Source organism: Pristiophorus japonicus, unplaced genomic scaffold (genome assembly GCF_044704955.1).
Source record: "Pristiophorus japonicus isolate sPriJap1 unplaced genomic scaffold, sPriJap1.hap1 HAP1_SCAFFOLD_83, whole genome shotgun sequence".
In the NCBI taxonomy this organism is placed as follows: domain Eukaryota; kingdom Metazoa; phylum Chordata; class Chondrichthyes; family Pristiophoridae; genus Pristiophorus; species Pristiophorus japonicus.
This window is the reverse complement of record NW_027254751.1, coordinates 130,122-144,728: the sequence shown is the minus strand read 5'-3', so window position 1 is coordinate 144,728 and position 14,607 is coordinate 130,122. Positions and strand designations below refer to the sequence as shown.

Here is a 14,607-nt window from a genome sequence, read left to right as displayed (position 1 = left end):
ATCAACTGGTTCTCCCTTATCCACTCTACTGGAAACATCCTCAAAAAATTCCAGAAGATTTGTCAAGCATGATTTCCCTTTCACAAATCCATGCTGACTTGGACCTATCCTGTCACCTCTTTCCAAATGCACTGCTATGACATCCTTAATAATTGATTCCATCATTTTACCCACTACCGATGTCAGGCTGACCGGTCTATAATTCCCCGTTTTCTCTCTCCCTCCTTTTTTAAAAAGTGGGGTTACATTGGCTACCCTCCACTCCATAGGAACTGATCCAGAGTCAATGGAATGTTGGAAAATGACTGTCAACGCATCCACTATTTCCAAGGCCACCTCCTTAAGTACTCTGGGATGCAGTCCATCAGGCCCTGGGGATTTATCGGCCTTCAATCCCATCAATTTCCCCAACACAATTTCCCGGCTAATAAGGATTTCCCTCAGTTCCTCCTCCTTACTAGACCCCCCGACCCCTTTTATAACCGGAAGGTTGTTCGTGTCCTCCTTCGTGAATACCGAACCAAAGTACTTGTTCAATTGGTCCGCCATTTCTTTGTTCCCCGTTATGACTTCCCCTGATTCTGACTGCAGGGGACCTACATTTGTCTTTACTAACCTTTTTCTCTTTACATATCTATAGAAATTTTTGCAATCCGTCTTAATGTTCCCTGCAAGCTTCTTCTCATACTCCATTTTCCCTGCCCTAATCAAACCCTTTGTCCTCCTCTGCTGAGTTCTAAATTTCTCCCAGTCCCCAGGTTCGCTGCTATTTCTGGCCAATTTGTATGCCACTTCCTTGGCTTTAATACTATCCCTGATTTCCCTTGATAGCCACGGTTGAGCCACCTTCCCTTTTTTATTTCTATGCCAGACAGGAATGTGCAATTGTTGTAGTTCATCCATGCGGTCTCTAAATGTCTGCCATTGCCCATCCACAGTCAACCCCTTAAGTATCATTCGCCAATCCATCTCAGCCAATTCACGCCTCATACCTTCAAAGTTAGCCTTCTTTAAATTCTGGACCATGGTCTCTGAATTAACTGTTTCATTCTCCATCCTAATGCAGAATTCCACCATATTATGGTCACTCTTCCCCAAGGGGCCTCGCACAACGAGATTGCTAATTAATCCTTTCTCATTACATAACACCCAGTCTAAGATGGCCTCCCCCCTAGTTGGTTCCTCGACATATTGGTCTAAAAAACCATCCCTTATGCACTCCAGAAAATCCTCCTCCACCGTATTGCTTCCAGTTTGGTTAGCCCAATCTATGTGCATATTAAAGTCACCCATTATAATTGCTGCACCTTTATTGCACGCACCCCTAATTTCCTGTTTGATGCCCTCCCCAACATCACTACTACTGTTTGGAGGTCTGTACACAACTCCCACTAACGTTTTTTGCCCTTTGGTGTTCTGCAGCTCTACCCATATTGATTCCACATCATCCAAGCTAATGTCCTTCCTAACTATTGCCTTAATCTCCTCCTTAACCAGCAATGCTACCCCACCTCCTTTTCCTTTTATTCTATCCTTCATCTGTCTGCCGTTGCTGTCTCCCCCATCTGTATCACTCGGCGTCTCACCCTATCTACCCCGATTGTTTCAGCCAACTCGCTATTTATCTGTCTCTTAAACCTCTGTCTCAACCGCTCTCTCTCATTCTCACTGCCTCACCCCACCGTCTGTCTGTCTCTCTCTATCTCAGCCCAGTTTGCTATCTTTCTGGCTAGCTCCCGTCTGCCTACCCTGTCTGTCACTTACTGTCTCCCTTCCACCATTCACCCTCTTCTGCCCCTGTCTTTCGCTCTCTGTCTGCCTTCCGTCAGTCTTCCCCGTCTGCCTCTCATATCTGAGAACGGCTGAAATGTCATCACACGCAAAGCACAAAATCTGATTCAAGTTTGGCAGGCTCTCTGTTGCCATGTATTTCCCTCAGTCTGAAACAGAATATGACATGTTGTGAATGGCGATTGCAATAATTATTAATCTTTCACAGAGTGTTATGAAATTAATTTAATAAGCTTCATTTTAATTTAATGAATGCCGGAACGGGCATCGAAACTGTGTCGACGAGAATAGAGCGCTGCATCCTAACAACTAGGTGGTGGTCACAGGGGTGAGTAAACATTGATATCGAGAACTCGTGAACCAGTCAGACAGCCTCTGTGAGAATGTTCAAATGGAGACTGTTCAAAGTAAACTAGTGGCAACAGCAGTGAACTGCAATTTAAAAAACAGCCAAAGTCTGTATTTTTCCCCGGCTCCCATGGCGGAAATTAAACGGCACAAGTTAACCATTTTGTAGATTGAATGTGTTTTCTAACTGGCTCGTTTTATTAACTGTAAAATATATGATTTATCTTAAAGACTTGGACATTTCATTGCAGTCCTCTGATGTTGCGACTTTACAAGAACAACAACGACACTTTAGCTCCCAGATTCATGCGTGGTACCTGGATTGGTTTCAATACCCACAAACTGGCGCTTTAGGATTACAATATCGGACAGTGTCTGGATTGCATTGTTGAAGCTTCACGTCAATGACATTTAATCACAAACCAGTCATCAGAAGTTTTTTTCTAGAGATGCTGCTTGACTGGCTGTGTATATCCTACATTTTCTGATTTCATTTCAGTTTTACAGGATTCGCAGTACTTTGTTTTTGAAGCTAAAAAGTAACATAAGTTGACGTCATTGGCGATTCAACAGTCAGTACCTTTATGCAATGGCAAACGTGAGTCATGCGTGGTGTGCATCCTCCCTGCTGCCAGGTAAAGAACATCACTGAGTCGGTGCAGAACATTCTGAGAGGTGAAGGGGAGCAGCCGTGATCTATGTGCTAACCATTGACATAAGTAATGAAGGGGATGAGTTCCTTTAGTCACAGTTTCAAGTGCAATTGAGGAAATATATGAGCAGGACCACAAAGGTATTCTATGGATTAGTTCCAGTGCACCGCGCAATTGAATTTAGAAATGGCAACGTGTGTCTGGATAAACGGTGCACGAGGTTGTGCTCCAGAATCCGGGGGCATTGGGACCAGTTCTGGCGCAGGAGTGACCTGTTACAGTACGTCGCGTTGTACATCAATAGAGCTCGCGGGAAGGTTAACTACTGGGGCGGGTGAGGGATTGAACTAATTTGCCAGTGGATTTGTGTACCAGGATGAAACATCTGTAGATGTTGTAATTATGCCTTTTTACACAAGTCCAATTGATTATTATATATCAACTATAGCAGTGAACGTGGCCTCAGACACCACATTTCAGCCCATCCTTGGGAAACGATATACCACGGCTCGCCCAAACCTTCCCTTACACTGAGCACAAGCACAGGAAACACAGGCACACCAGAATTTGCTGAGGACCGTAGAGAGTACAATGTTCTTTGATTAGTGATTGCTCTAAGTATATTTTGGTGTTTCTGTTGCAATTTGTTCTGTGGGATATAAATATATTTTGTATATCTATGTTAGTGTTTATGCATTTGAATGCAACAAAGTTATTTATAATAGTATTGTGGAGCATCTGTATTTGTTATAAATGTATTTTCTGTGCATACCTTTCTATCTATGTTACTTTTAAACACCTCGCAAATAAACGTAAATACAATTATAGCACAGCGATACTTCGAGATAAATTCATAAAGAAAACAGACATAAAACAAGTACATTTATAAAATCAAAGATATGAACACAAATAATTTGATTATCAAGGTTCCACACAATTTAATTTACAAATCACAGATAGATGCACAGATATATTTATAAATTTCCCGCAAGGACATCCAAATTCATTACAAATAACAAAATGGATTACACACGAAAATAAAACACGTCTATGGCGAAAAAGTTTGGAGTCGCAATAACTGAAGGCTTCTTGCAGAGAGCCGGCACTGACACGATGGGATGAACAGCTTCCTTCTGTGTGGAATGATTCGATGAATCTTTGTCTTCTTGCTTGTGAGACAGATGGAACAGGCAGCTCTATGATGGGAGCACTGATGCCGCAATGCATGCAGCTCTAGTGGCGCAATCGGTTAGCGCGCGGTACTTATATGACAGTGCAGGCCCGGGAAATGCCGAGGTTGTGAGTTCGAGCCTCACCTAGAGCAACCGATGATTTTGCATGTGATGTCTGAGGCCTTTTTCTATTGATCCATCTGTCTTGTATATTCGGCCATGTATCACGGTGCTGTCTGTCTCTCTCATTCCGGTTATCTCAGTGGCAATCTGTGGGCCATTTGTCAATGAGTACCCGTGTCTGTTCCCCACATGTGATAAATGAGGGGATCAAACAATTCCTCATCTAATTCTACGGAACTAATGAGCCAACATTTATAACAAGATACAGTTTATTGTAAATATAACAGTCAATCTTGAGTGATAGAGGTTCAATTCTGCGCAAAACCAAACTGTGATCTCAACGTGTTTCCAATAAACCGCTTTTTAATGTATTGTCGCAAGCGCTGCCATTGTAGCTCAATGAATTTCATAATTACTAAACATATGAAACGGTAGGGTTCTGAGACTGTAGAATGCCCTCGACCAGAGCAACATTTAAAACAAGGTTACCAACTGGCAGCGTGCAGGAGGAAGGGAAGAGAGTAAACAGAGCCACAGAAAAGCCACGGGAGTTTCGGATGCTTCGGGAGTTTTTCCTGTGACAACAGCATAAACATTTAATCAGTAACTCTGATGTAAAGAATAATGTGCCGGAAACACGCTCGATTTCAAAGAGAAGATATGTAAACGCATTGGTTATCTCCACATAATTCCTGCACCACCTCCAACAGAAACAAGGATGTTCCTGAACTTTTCGCGACAAATGTTGTGCTCAGTGTTGCAATGGCTCGTGCATTGGACTTCTCGCTGATTATGTTCTACAGAAACATTCAAACTTGTCGATTCCATTCCTATCAAAGTCCAATTGTAAATTAATAGAATTATTACCGCACAGCAGGAGGTCACTCGTCCCATCGAGAGTGTGCCAGCTCTCAGCTAGTCCCACTTTCCTGTCCTTTCCACATAGCCCTTCAGGTCAGGGTTGGCTGGTTCCGAGGCTGGAAAGTGAAAGTTTGCAGCAAACCGCAATTGCCTGCGATAGCCGTATAATTTATTGTTGTGGGTCTGAAATCCACTCAAGTTTACCTGCTCGCCACTACACTGTTTAAAGCTCCATTCAGTGCTCGAACAAATAAGAGCTCTAGTTGCGGGCTGCATTTCCCTATCTAAGCGCCTGAGAGATCCGCCAGGGAACGAGTCACGTTTAAACCGTCGCCCAATTATCTTTTACGCTTTACAACATTTCAAGAGAGCAAAAGAATTTCCCCTCAAGATGCAATGACCTTTTCTGATATTGTCTTCGCATGCTTCTTTCTGTCTCTACCTGTCTCTGTCTCTTGTATTTCTCTGCTTTTCGCTGATTGAGTTATCAGGCTTCAATGGACGGCCTGGGCTGATCTAACCTGCAACAAGGGCAGAAATGGGTAAGAAAGATGTGGACAATAGCACAGGAATAGTGTTAATTCGGGGCAAATATCTTCACAGATGTGTCCCTTCGCGCTCGCAGTGAAGTAAAGCAGCACCAATTACAGTTGGCTTAAGGTAGAGTATTCATTATGAGAATGCCGAGAGAGACGACAATAAAGAGCTATTCATGCTGCAAATTCTTATTTGATAATACAGGTTACATATTCAAAATTAGTTTTGTAAACACATTCCAATATTGTTGACTTAGAATAGTCAGCATTGCTCGCACGGCAATTGGTCGCCTGTGTCCAGTTGGAAAGCTGAATGAAAGAACATGCAGAACATTGACTTTCTGCTGAGCAGACCATGAGCCTCCTTCTTGAAAATGGTTCTCCAGTCCCGCGAAGAGGGGATTAAGCATGATGAGATTTGGATGTAACTGTGCCCACTTGTATAGCATGAGGTATAGGGGGCATTTCCCCTTCCTTAAAGAAGATTAATGACTCAGTTGCAGTTTTTGCTGCAGGATGTGCTCGCACCGCTCGCAATTCGCCCCAAGGATGTGCCGAGCCGATCACGTGGAGTTAGTACAATTCCTCCAGTCAGTAAATTCAGTTGGCATTTCAAGAAAATATAATAAATCACCGTGACTTAGTCAGCTTAATGGATAACCTATGTTTTCAGGAAATTTGAGTTTTGATGAGATTTGGATTCAAAGCATAATTTATGTCATATTCAGTCAAATGCTTGGAAGGTTTATCAACAACAAACGATTAACAACGTAAATGAGCACAATCGATTCGCAGTCCATCGCCTTAACCTCTCGTCTGCCATCCAGCGGAACTCGGCTATTCCATTTCAGGCTTTTTGCATCCGTACATAAATACGCTGCAAAATGTCCCCTTCACGACGTGTCCTGCCCGTGCACCCATATCGAGAATGTTGAAAATGTACAATCAGCTTCTGTAAGCAAACGGCCTTTAGTTGCTACAGGATGGCTGTGAAATGTCTCCTCAAAAGATGATATGCGGGCCACGCCTGTTTCAAAACTGACCAAATTCAGACCTCTCGACAGTTAGACCACATTAGGCGTACTGTATGCAATGCTGGTCGCCAAATTAAAAAGAAGATAGCGAGGCACTGGATAGGGTGTGGAGAAGATGGTATACTATCAGGAAAGTATCGACAGGCTCAATTTATTTTGTAACGAAACGAGGAGTCTGAGGGGTGACCTAATAGAGCCCTTTAATATCTTGAAATGTTTGAGAGAGTAGATACAGAGTGTTTTCACTTGTGGGGAAGAGTATCACTAGAGAACATCAATATAAGAAAAATCAGCAACAATCAAATTGGGAATTAAGAAGAATCTTCTTTAGCCAGAGAGTGGTAAAAATGTAGAACTCGCTGCTACCAAAGTGGTTGAATCAAATATTATAGATGCATGTCAGGAGCGGTTAGATAAATATATGAGGGAGAACTGAATGCTGATAGTGCTGGATGCGGAAAGAGGCCTCAAACGGCGATATTGACAGGTTGGGCCGAAAAGCCTGTTTTTCCAATGAATATCCTATATGATATAATGAATTCGACACCCATGAGTCTACTTCAAAAGCCAACTTCTCACAACTTTCAGACCTTGAGGAAATAAAACTGATTAATATTCCGGGCTTACGGTCTTTCAAAAAGATGTCAAGATTGATGCTCCTTAAAACCTACCTGTTTGACCAAGTTTTTTGCCATCTGCCGTAATATCTCTTTTATGTGGCTCGGTGTCAACATTATTTGATTTGGTTTAAGCTGTTGTGGAGCACCCTGTGACGTCAAACTATATTAAATGCGCTACATAAATGCAAGTTGTTGTTGTAATATTTCATCATTGTCTCCCTGTTTCAGGATGCAAAGAAAACGTGCTAGTTGAGAAGGCATGCGGCATACTTACCTTTATTAGCTGAGGTATATTGTACAATAGCAGTGAAGTTATGCTTGAGCTATATAAAACATTATTTGGGCCACAGCTAGATTACTGCGTACACATCATTACAGGAAAGATGTAATTGAACTAGAGAGGGTGCAAAAGAGATTTACGAGGATGTTGCCTGGACTGGAGAATTTTAGCTATGAATAATGATTCGATAGGCTGGGTTTATTTTCATTAGAACATAGGGAGCTGAGGCGAAACATTATTGATGTGTTCAAAATTATGAGGGGCCGAGAGAGAGTGGATAGGAAGGACCTATTTTTCAGAGCAGAATGTTCAACAAGAAGGGGAGATAGATTTAAAGTCGTTGGTTGCAAGTTTACAGGGGAATTGAAGGGTAATGTCTTCACCCAGAACAAGTTGGGAATCTGGAACTCACTGCCTGAAAGGATGGTAGAGGCAAAAACCCTCGGCGCATTTAAAGCACGCTTGGATATGCACTTGAAGTGCAATAACCTACACGGCGACGGACCAAAAGCTGGAACATGGGATTCCTCTGGATAGCTCTTTGTTGGCCGGCGTTGAGCGAATGTGCCGAAATATCCTTCTTCCGTGCTGTAAATAACTATGATTCTACGATTCAGTTCTAAGCGAGTATATAATTACAAGTAAGCCGGACGTGGAGACTTTATGGGTAGAATTAAGAGATAGGAAAGGAATTAAGACAAAAGTGGGAGTTGTGTATCGGCCCCCTGGTCGCAGCTGTGAAGTACTAGAATATATAAATGTAGACATTAGACAAGCGTGTATTCAAGAAAGTGTGGTTTTCATAGCGGATTTAAATGTTCATATATATTGGGATAATCGGACTAGCACCTGTTAGAAAATTGTGAATTTCTTGAGTGTGTCCGGGCTAGTTCTACAATAATATGTTCCAGAACGAACAAGGGGCATACCAATTTACATTTAGTAATGAGTAACAAGCCGGATTTATTCAATAGCCTAAGGGTAAGTGAAAATGTATTTAATAGCGATCAAAACATTATCGACTTCAACTTCACAGGGAGAAACGCGAAACAGTTACTACCATTCTATATTTAGGTAAGACCGACTTCAAGGGGCTGAGACAGAGACTGTCCAGAATAAACTTGGAAAATCTGTTAATGGGTAAAATGAGAGGAGGTGTTAAAAATAATTAAAAGTGATACAGTATCAGTGTGTACCCCTGAGGGGCCAAAAAAACAGGCATGGACGAATAAAGAAGTAAGGGACCACATTAAACTAAAAGTAAAAACGTACACAAATGCAAAAAGTAGCACAGATCCTGGTGAATGGGAAAGCTCGAAAGAAAAGCAAAGGGTCACAAAGCAGATAGTAAGTGCTACAAAGAGGGAGTATGAAAATCACCAACTGGTGAAATGAACAGACAGATAGCAGATGTAATTTAACGCAGAGAATTGTGAAGTGATATATTTTAGGAGGATGATGAGAGGCAATATGAATTAGTGATACAATTTTAACGGGGCCAGATTTATACGTGAAAATTTAAATCCCTTTTGAGGCATCTGCGTCTGGAGATCAATGATCCTGAAACCGGTCAAAATACTCTCCCTGTATTGTATTAACCAGCTCTAAATCGTACAATTTAATACACGGGGCAGGATCTGGAAGACATGAGGACTTTTCCTTTGTTAATAGAAGAATAGAGTATAAAAACAAGGAATTTATGCCAAACAATTAAAAAGCTCTTATGAGGTCTTCGCTCGAATATTACGTTCAGTTCTGGGCAACACGCTTCATGGAAGAAGTCAAGCCCTTGGAGAGGGTGCAGAATAGATTTACAAGAATACTGCCAGAGTTGGGGACCTCATTACACGAAGAGAATGGAGAAGCTGGGATTTTTCTCCTTAGAATACAAAACGTTAAGAGGCGACTTATGATATAAGTTCAAAATTGTGAAGTGTTTTGATAGTTAAAAAGGAAAAAGCTTTAGAATGTCACATTTAATGTGATAAAATCTCGATAGATGCATGTGGAGGTCGAACCCATGTGTTTTGGTTTACGAGACCGAAGCTTTACCACTTGGCCACTGCGCCCTGATAAACTACGTGACCTGCATCGCATTGCCACCGAATCCCACTTCATTGCAACTCGGTTGGAAAAGCATATTCGCATGTACAAATGAATGAAGTGGGACTGTGGAACGGGCAAATGACTAGCGCCATTTACATGAAACTATCAGAAAACATTTCATAAAATCATACATTACCAATGGAGAGTACTTGGACCATCGTACTCTTGAACGAGCTATCCAATTAGTCCCAGATCTTTCCACAGCGCCCTGCAAAATGTGCCCCTTCAAGCATTTATCCAATTCCATTTTGAGGGTTACTGTTGAAACTGCAGAGCTACAAGGAAATGACATGGGGGTGAGACTCACTGAGTGTCAGCACGGGCTCGACGGGCCAAATTGCCTTCATCCGTGCTGTAACAATTCTATTCATCGATGATTCTATAATTCACCACCCTTTCAGGCAGTGCATTACAGATCACGACAACTCACAGCTTAAAAACAAACAATTCTCCTCCACTTCCATCTGTTTCCTCTATTGTCCTCTGGATGTTGCCAGGAATGGATAGATTTGGTTCTGGGGAAAGATTGGAGTTGTTTTCTTCGGAACTGATGAGAATAATGGGTGACATAATTGAGGTGTATAACATTGTGAGGGGCCGAGATAGTTTCCATAAGAAACACATATGCCCCTGATTAATGAGGTCAATAATCAAGTGCCTAGATTTAAAGTAATTTATAAAAAGATTACACGAGAGTCGAGGAGAAATCTGTTCGCCCAGAATGAATTTGGGTCTGAAACTCACTCACTGAAAAGTTGGCGGAGACACAATCCCTCATCACATTCAATCAGTACTTGTATATGGATTGAATTGCCCGAATCTGCAACGCTACAGATCAGGAGCTGGGAAGTGCGATTCGGCTGGATAGCTCTTTCGATTGGCGGAGACAGCATGGGCCGAATGTTCTCCTTCTCTGAAGCAAACTTCTACGATTCTATGATTCTAAGAGGTGGGGAATGCTCTTTTGTGTCCTGCACATATTTGTATCCCACCATCGATGGGATCTTGCTGTGTGGTAATTGGCTGCAGTATTGCCCGACAGTACACCCAGTGACCATACTTGAAGAATGACTTTATTTATTGTAAAGCACGTTTTAATAAAATATTAATTCAGTGGATGTGGGCGTAAGTAGCATGGCTGACATTTATTGCCCAACCCTAATTGCGTTTGAGAAGGTAGTGATGAACAAACTTCGTGAACCACTGCAGTACTTGTATATGGACTTGATGGCTATGGTCCAAGAGCTCGAAATTGGATTTGGCAGGATAGTGCTTTGTCCACCAGCAAGGACGCGATGGACTTAATAGTTTCCTTCTGTGCTGTAAATTTATGTGGCTCTATGGTCCAGTCATCGAGGTGATGGTACTACCAATGTCCTGTTGTAGAAGTATTTCCAAGCGAAAATAAAGGAAAGGCGATATATTTCCTGTTTCATTATCTGTGGAATTGAGACTCGAGTTGGAAAAATCAATCTTCAACGATCGTGCCCACTTCTGAATTTATGATGATGGGCAGGTCATTGATGAAGCAGGTGATGATGAACTCCTGCAGTGATATCCTGAGCTGAGATCATTGGCGTCGAACGACAATAACCATCATTTTTTCTGCTAGGTATGTCTCCAGCAGTGGAGATTAATCCCGCAAGGACTTCAACGTTGGAACCCTCCTTGATGAAACATTCCGTAAAATGCTGCTTTGATGTCCAGGAAAATCACTCTCGTCTAAGTTTAGAATTAATCACGTTTGTCCATATTTGGACTAAGGCTGTAATGATGTCTGGAGGCTGGTCGTCCTGTCGGAGCTCAAACTGAGCAACGGCGAGCAAGTGGATCATCCTATGTTTCTGAAAGATGCTACGGGGATGCAAGCCCGTGCTTTTACTGTTTGAAAACAGCGCACAGTTGCATGATGTATATTTGTAGGATCAGATGGGTCATCGACCCGAAATCTTACTCCTACCTCCTCTTCCGACAGACCATACCAGGGCTTCAAAGTATGGCACGTTTTAAAATGTTAGTGTTAAAAAAATTGTTTCATTCTATATTTCTTAAAGATTAAGAAGGCACAACAGGCAGCCATATATCCTAGTTTGACGATGATGCAAATATTGGTGATATAGTAATTAGTGAAGATGCTACCGTGTATTTATAAAGATATATTGATAGATTAAATGAATGGACGACTCAGTGGCAGATAGTTTCCTGACAGGTAATTGTGTGGTCATCCATTTTAGATCACATAGATTAGGTCCGAGTACTAATTAAATAGAGCACAGCTCGGAGGGATGGAGTTCCAAAGTGGTTTTCAGTCCAAGTGTCCATCCCGCTAAAATGCATTAGCAAGTTACAAATATATTCGAAACAACTAATGGCATGTTAGGCTTTATAACTAGGGGTTAGACTATAATGCAATGGAAGTTTTTCATCAACAGTACAGAGATGTAGTTAGATTATATCTGGAGTAAACTAAGTTATAGAATATAATAGATTCATAGAAGTTTACAGCACGGAAGGAGGCAATTTCGGCCCATCCTGTGTCGAAATCTCGACCTCCGAAAAGAATGACACAGACACTTACAGCTCCGGTAGAAGTTTCAATTTACTTGCTAGCAAGGGGTAGATTACACTCAGTCAAGGGCTAAGTGAACAACTCCGAAATGGTTCAGTTTAACAAGATATTTATGCAGTAAAACCAAAGTTCTGGCGTCTCCCTGTGTATTGTTCTGTCTCACAGTCAGTGAATACAGATAAAGAGTTAATTACTATATCCTGGTCCTGACATGGTATCCAGATATTTTCTTTTGTCATGGTTATCAGAAAGCCAAATGGCCATTATTCCATGAGTCATAGGTAATGGGCTATCACCTGTCTTGTGTTGTGTCAGGATTGTTCCAATTTCCTGGTCAGTTTATCTGTTTGCATCAAATGGATGAGGTCTCGGAAAGAGATAATGGCTAGAAGATAAGGGTGGGGTGACATGGAACTCCTGTAGTGTAGACAATAGGAAAGCACCATGGGGGGGGGGGGGTACTTATCTCAGCATGACTTGTCTCCTAGCTGTCTGATGGCCATCAGCCATCTCAACCCAGGTTTAGCTGTTTATGCAAGCTGACTGCTAAAATGCAGAAAGTTCTGGAAGGGCCAGGACTCCATTTTGATCAAAAGGCACACAAATACCGTATGGTATCAGCTTAGATAAAAATACATTTCCACATTCCCCCATTTTGTCCTTCACAAGGACAACTCAATCCATTCTGATCTTGTACAGTCTCTCCATTTCCATTTCCACACAAGAGCCTTCAGCAGTTGTTGCTACCATAATTCTAGCCGTGGTCTCGGTAGGTAACATAGTTTCTCCGACCTTGGCACAGCAACACTTAATAACGACAGAAATAGATACAGGGCGAAGACTATCAGCAGGAATATGATCAAACCCTGTTCCACAGATTTTGCACTGTCAACCATTCTACCATTTCTGATTCGTTAAAGGGGACAGATCTCAGGGGAATATCCCCCCTGGAGTGGACAGGTACATGGGAACATATTCAACAACTCGACAAGTTTCTTTTTTGAGCATACCTATGACTCAGTGCCATAAATACGTTTACGTGCAATTCCCTTTGGTGGTGGGTCTGTACCCCTGGTGTAATCAATAATGTGAGGTAAAACCCTGTCAAGCCCAGCACCATCAGTCCCCATAGTCCATACAGTTCCTTATTCAGTCTTCCTTTTTCTGTTCCTCTGATTCCTTCGTCCCTTCCTCCTGGTCGGGTGCCCTTTTGCAATGGGATGCGTGGATCCATGTTGGTCTTTCCTTTACCTTGATTGCAGTATTGGTCGCCAGCAAGACCTGGTATGGTCCTTCGAATCTTGGCTGTAGACTGCTTTTTATTTTAAAAATCTTGATGTAAACGAATTCTCCTGGCTCCAGGTTATGACACTTTCCTTCCGCTGGCTTGACTTGGGCTTCCTTTACCTGTGAATGAAAGCTGGAAATACATTTGTTTAGTGCAATACAATAATTCAACATATTTTCCTCCATTTTGTGGATGTCCATCTGTTTTGCAGTAAATGGTGCTGTAAAAGGTAGTCGTTTGGGGACGTCCCATAACTATCTCATGCGGTGACAGGCCTGTTGTTCTGTTGGTTGCAGATCGCATTACCATCAAGGCTAAGGGCAGCAGTTCTGGACATTTCAGTCCAGTGTCATCGCACAGTTTTGCCAGCTTATTTTTAAGCATTCCATTATATCTTTCAACAAGTCCAGCTGATTGTGGATGATAACTGCAATGAAAACGTTGATTAATCTGCAAAGCTTTACACATTGCTCTTATAACAGTTCCCGTGAAATGTGACCCATTATCACTAGAAAGCTTAGCAGGGATTCCGAAGCGCGGTACAATTTCTTTTAACAAACATTTAGCAACAGTAGTGGCATCGGCCTTTTTACATGGAAAGGCTTCAATCCATCTAGAGAACACATCTACAATAACTAATACATACTTGAATCCCATACACATAGGTAATTCAATAAAATCGTTTTGTAAATGAACAAAAGGCCCGACTGGATTTGGGTGGGAGGCAGATTCTACTTTTTCCGTCTTACCCGGATTCATTGTCTGACAGGTAACACAATTTTCACAGATTTGTTTTGCAATTGCCGAAATACCTGGTGCATACCAAGTTGCCAAAATATAATCTGCCAATCCCCCTTTGCCTGCATGTGTGAATGTATGCACACATCGGGCAATCCATGGAAGTAAGGATCTGGGGGCCACCACGCGGCCGTCGTGCTGAACCCATATTCCTTCCGGATTTTTATAACATTGATCCTTCGTCCAGGTCACCACCTCCTCCGTACTGGCCTGTGTCTGAAAGGCCAGCACGTCATTAATAGTGGGTGGCGGGTCTGAGCAATTATCTTTCCTTAGTGGGAACAATGACACCTGCATCCCCCCTTTTGACAGAGCTGCTGACTTAGCTGCATTATCAGCTCTGGCATTCCCAAGTGCCACCTCATTCTACTGGCCTGTATGTGCTTGGTATTTGATAATGGCAAGTTTCAAAGGGCAAAGAATGGCTC

At 42.2% G+C, this 14,607-nt stretch overlaps 1 non-coding gene across 1 annotated transcript; it reads left to right on the top strand.

Moving 5' to 3' along the window:
- The first annotated feature begins 4,022 nt into the window (after positions 1 to 4,022).
- Positions 4,023 to 4,116, top strand: trnai-uau (transfer RNA isoleucine (anticodon UAU)). The gene is made up of 2 exons: positions 4,023 to 4,060; positions 4,081 to 4,116. It is a non-coding gene; the product is annotated as a tRNA-Ile (tRNA).
- Positions 4,117 to 14,607: the final 10,491 nt, after the last annotated feature.